This window comes from Salvia miltiorrhiza, chromosome 5, assembly GCF_028751815.1.
Source record: "Salvia miltiorrhiza cultivar Shanhuang (shh) chromosome 5, IMPLAD_Smil_shh, whole genome shotgun sequence".
In the NCBI taxonomy this organism is placed as follows: domain Eukaryota; kingdom Viridiplantae; phylum Streptophyta; class Magnoliopsida; order Lamiales; family Lamiaceae; genus Salvia; species Salvia miltiorrhiza.
This window is the reverse complement of record NC_080391.1, coordinates 35,880,866-35,886,865: the sequence shown is the minus strand read 5'-3', so window position 1 is coordinate 35,886,865 and position 6,000 is coordinate 35,880,866.

Sequence of the window (6,000 nt, the reverse complement as noted above, 5' to 3'; positions counted from 1 at the left end):
ATCTACCGCACCTCAACATCGTAAGATCTTAACACTAGACTCGGGTATAAATCGTGTAGTTGCTATCATGCTGTAAGCAGTACTGACTAGGGTTCGAAGGAGGTACTCTATTATGCCTCGACTAGCTAACTATATATATATCACACTCATCGTTATGAGAATGCTCAAGATACTCGTTTGATTAAGGTCATAGCTGATTCGGCATTCCGCCTTGCGTGAACAGTCCGAACGAAGAACTATGCCTGTGTCATTAACTAGCATGGCACACTTCTTTACTCCTCATTGTATCTTGGTTGCTAGCTTCTTGTGTCCCCTTGTATGGCGCTTGACTTCCACCTCTTGTGGCTCACTCTTCACCTTAACCTGCAGAGAAAAGTAACTGTGTTCCCGCTAGTTTGCTTCCCTTGTTGAGCATGGCGATGTGATGAAGTGTTGAGCTTTTGTCGACTGACTCTTTCATACTAGTAATCATACTAGGAAAAATTAGTTAACTCTTGAGTTCAGAGAAAATGAACTGCTCTGATACCACTCTGTCACGACCGGACTTAATTAAGGATAATTAAACCGGGAAACCATGACTAAGGGAGGGAGATAAGAAGCGGAGTAGAAAAGGGGAGTGAATGAATAGAGAAGGATCGTACTTTTCATTGATAATGAAGGAAACATCTAATATATATAACTGAGGTTTAGTTGCAATGATTCGATTGAACTAGTAAGTTCGGATATCTCCGACTTAGCCAAAATAACATAAGACTTCTTTGAGTACGCAGCGGAAGTAATAAGGTTTCTGATTACATGTATGAAGACATGTACCCAAGAGTTTTTCAAAACATAACATCGAAACAAAAGAAGATCCTGCTCGTCACTTCATCACCATGGGCTACTGCTCAACCTACACATTTAGAAATATATGTAGGGCTGAGTACAAAGGTACTCAGTGGGCACATATGCCTATAAAGAAATAACATGCTTCGTAAAGATTTAAATTGTCATGCCATCATAAACAGTACAGCAAGGGGGTTTTCGCTAACAAGGCCCAATCTTACTAAATTCATTTGTGATTCTTAAAGTTCGTCTGCAGACTAAGTTCTCTTGTAATCTATCATATCTGGAATTTCATGCCGGAGAGGTGGCTACCTCTCACGGACACCTGACCGGCCAACCCGCTCGATGACTCACGGTCACACGTGTACACTAGCCCTGGCAGGATAGCTATCAACTGCTCAGGACCCGAATTCGATTACATAACACATCAGATAGATATCATACCCAAAATTGAAACATTTATGGCAAGACAACAGTTGGAAATAATTGTCAGTTCAAAGATTTTGTAACATAATAACTTGTTCAATTGTAACATTAAACTCATTTGATATATATGAAAGTAATGCCCACCTGATAGAAACTTTCTGTGGTACAGTAGCTCCTTGACTGATTATTAATCCCGCGCTTGACCTTGAAGTATAAATGTTGGTTGGTGTTGCTGTGGTATTGAATAACTGAGATAATCTGAAATGATTACAATGGCCGGTTCCTCTCAATTAATGCGGGAGAATCATGGACAGTTGAAAGAACTAAGGCAACGTTTACCTTTATTTTAGCAAGTATTGAATGCCTGATCCCTCTCTCTCTTCCTCACTTCTTCAACTGTTGAAGTTTTGAATGAACTTGAATGGCTGGAACAGTTTAAACAATTGTTGTTTCCTCAATCAATGCAGGTAGAGTTATGGAGAAGATGGAGGAATTGTAGCCAAAGCTTACCTTGAAGTGGCAGAGCACTGGATTGAAGTCTCTGCTCTCCCAAAGTTTCCAAGTGTAGAAAAGAGGAGAGTGGCGAATTGGGGCTGAAGTGTGAGATTAAAGGAGAAGTTGTTGCTACACACTTGAGTGTGCTAGTATGAGCTGTAGAGATAGGGTGGCTGGAGTATGGGGTGGATTGGATGGGGGCAGACATAGGAAAGCTGGCTGAAGACTGCACACTTGAGTGTGCTATCTAAAAGGTGCAGAGCTAGGTGGCTAGAGCAGGAGGAAGAGTGCAGTGGTGGCTGCCTCTTGCAGTTCACGTTTCCTTTCCCTTTTCTTATTCTTTTTGTGTACTTGCTAGATTATGGTATAATTAGGAAAATAGGAAGGAAAGTTGATTGTGAGTACAAGTTGTAAGGCATGAGAATGAGGTTGTGGTGAATAAAAGAAGTATATTCCTATGTCTCGGTGATTCTGTAACTGTAATATGAATCGCGTGCTCGTATATACTTGATACTGTATAATTAAATAAATCTCGTATTCCGACATGTGATTTCCCGCCTCGCTAAAATCGATAGGTTTTAAAATGAATGTAAATTAAATCCGTACATTTAATTCATTCGCTGTCCTGATCTCTAAATTAAATCCGCAGATTTAATTAACTTCACGAGTCGGAAAAAAAATAAATCACGACTTAAGTAATTATATAAATGACAAAATCAATAGTTCCATCTCGCTTAATAAATAACATGACTTCGCTAAGTCAGTTATAACTTTGAAATAACATTATTGACTGCTTCAATAATATAAATTCAGGATCATAAGCTGAATTCATATCAGAATAATAATCGGGTTTCATTCACTGATGAAAAATTAATAAACACGCATTACTGGATTTAATAAATATATATAAAAGAGCGGGTTATTACAGCCAAACACCCTCTAAATCTGTTAGCCCATCTCTCTGTTTTTTTTTTTAAATTCGGCCCAAAACGAAGCCCAAATCAGATTTTTGTTTTTTAAAAAAATACTAGCCCAAAGATGGAGGTCCAATTGGCAATTAAACTCTTCTCTCTCTCTCATTTCTTCTTTTTCTCACAGAATTCATGCACAGACACATAGACGCACGCGGCTCACTCTCTCCCTCTCGAATTCGGCGGCGCCGCTGCGCCGCCGTCTGCTCTGCCGGGCCGACGCTGTCCTACTCCTCCCTTCCCCTAGCTTCCTCTTCTTCTTCCTCCTTGAAACGCACACACACACATCTCTCGTTCTTCGCTTAAATCCGGTGCCGCATCGCCTAAAGCCGGCGAGCTCGCTGCCGTCTGGAGCCGACGCCGCCGTCTGGAGTTGCTGCCGCCTTCTGAAGCTGTCGCCGCTCCGCCTGAAGTCGACGAGTCAGCCGTCTGAAACTGCCGTCTCCGCCTGAGACCGGCGAGATTCGCCGCGTGGGGCTGCTGCCGCTGACTCCAGTCGCCGTTTGGTGCCGCTTCCGCCGTCGGCTGCCGCTGCCTCTCCCAAAGCCGACTTCCGGAGTCACCGTTCTTGTAGCGAAGGTCTCGGTAGTTCGTCATCGCCTCCCTCTGGTTTTATCTCTCTTGATAGGTTTGTAGATTTGAAAATTTTTGCATAAAACTCAACTGTTGTAAAGACTTGATTTTGGAATCAAAACTTGATTTTCTGTACTCTAGTTTAGTGATATAGAGGTTCTATTTTTTATTTCTTGCAAAAGTTTGATGAGTATGCAAATTATGTCAACCGTAAAATTGATAAACTGCTTTCTTATGAATTCTATTGAACATAAACACTTGTGTGAGGAATGAAGTTGAAGAACTTTGAGATAAATATATACCTTGTTCTTCTAATGTAATTCGTTCTGCTGAAGTTTGGAAGAAAATAACTCTGTGCCTTAGGAAATTGTTGAGTGAAATTGTTGATTTGAGTTGAATCATTTGAACGAATATATAGATGAATTCCGTAGACAACAAAAATTATGAAGATGAGAAATTTTGTAGAAGTGGAGAGTTTTAATTCAGCTTTTGAAAATTTTGGAGTGCTGCAAATGGTGGAAATATGCAGCCTTTGAAAACTGTAGATTTCCTCCGTGTTGAGTGGGATATGCTGTAGAGAGTTGGAGAGGTGATTGAGGAGATTTAAGTCTGCAGACTTTTGAGAAATGATTTCTGCAATTTTTGAAAACTTTGTTCTTGACGTGATTTTCTTTTCCTTAGATCTTGGCTTTTTGGGTGTGATGCAGCAAGGAAGAAATCTGCAGTTTTGAAAAAAAAAATAGCAGCAGTTATAATATGTTGGAGGGGGAAGGAGGAATAGTGTAATAGGATTTTGATGTGATTATTTATCAAGATCTGATTTCTCACAGTTGTACTCATTGTTGTAATAACTCACCAATCTTCGCTGATTAAATACTCATCGTATTTCTAAAAATTAAATCTTCAAACTTATGATTTAATACTTGCAAGTCGAAATTAATTAGCGACATAATACTAAACACATATAGTGCGAAATAATAAAATTATTATTCACATAAGCTCAAGTTATAATTCTAGCAATTCGATTTTAATAACACGATTTATGAAATCGGATATAAATCTGAAATTTCTAATAGTATTGATTGAATCAATCAATTGGTAAAAGTAAAGTCTCAAATGTGTAGCTAAACCAATAATTTAATTATTGGTTTGATTCAGGACTGAATATTAAATCGCAACTCTGTATCTCTTATACAGGCTTTTGTTGAAATAATATTATCTCAACAGAATAGTCACAATAAATAATTAAATAGGCAAAGTAATTTTATAACTAATGCGCATATTTAATCTAATATGTATTTAAAAGAGTGGGGCATCACAATTTGGTTATGAGAATCTGCCATATTTCTGCTGTATTTACTCTGTTGTTGGCCATGCTACTGATGATTGGAGGAAATCACACCCTGAGACGGAACCCTCTTCTCAGGACAAACATAATAATAATAAAAAAAAGGACAGGCAAGAAAGCTAGAGGACATTCCGTTAATTATTGGCGTCAGATTCCCAAAGCCGCGGGAGAGGTGCAACATGAGGAGACTCCTCATACTTATATTTTCTACTGTCCGAATGACACTGGGGGACAGAAAGGTTCGACCATGGCCCCGGCTCTCGATCTCTCAACATCCAATTCCTTTGCTATTTTTGAGACTGATGATCTTATGGTGGACGACACTGGGAGAGGAATGGAGGACATGGACATTATCACGTCGAAGCAACCCAACATTTCTTCGATTTCAGCCGCATCCTTGAAAGCTTAAGATTTGCAATCGGTTGTCATTAGCACTGCGGCCAATCCACTGGGCTGAATCCTGGGGACAGTTCTGTCACGACCGCGCTTGCTAAGGATAGCAAACTCGGGGAACCGTGACTAAGGGAGGGAGATTAGAAGCGGGGTTAGAAAGGGAGTGAATAATTAATGAAGGATCGGACTCAACTCATTGTTAATGAAGGAAAATTTATAAATAATTGTTGTTTAATCATCAGGACTCGAATAACTTGTACGCTCGGATGAATCCGACTTGACTTAAAAGACATAATACTCGAGAGTACGCAGCGGATTAACAATATCTGAACTACATGTATGGAGACATGTATCCGAGAGTTCATTTAATAAACTTATGACAAAAGCTCCACTCGTCACTTCAACTTCATCAACCACTGCTCAACCTGCACATTTAGAAATATATGCAGGGCTGAGTACAAGAGTACTCAGTGGGCACGTATGCCTAAATATAAAATACATGCTTCAAAACTGTAAATTGTCATGCCATCATAAACAGTACAGCAATGGAGTTTTTCGCTAAAAAGGCCCAAGCTTACTAAATTCATTTGTGATTCTTAAAGTTCGACTGATCAGTCTAGGTTCTCTTATAATCTATCATATCTGAAGCTGTGTGCCGGAGAGGTGGCCACCTCTCACGGTCACTTGACCGGCCAACCCGCTAGATGACTCACGGTCACTGGTGTACACTAGCCCTGGCAGGATAACTATCAACTGCTCAGGACCCGAATTCGATTACATCATTGGCAAAGCCAAAGCAGATAGATATCATACTGGAATTGAAACATTTTATGGCAAGACAATACTTGAAATAACTTTAACTCAAAGATTTTGTCATGAAATAACTTGCTTGAACGTAATATTTAAACTCATTTGATATATATGAAAGTAATGCCCACCTGATAGCAACTTTTGCTTTGGTAAAGTAGC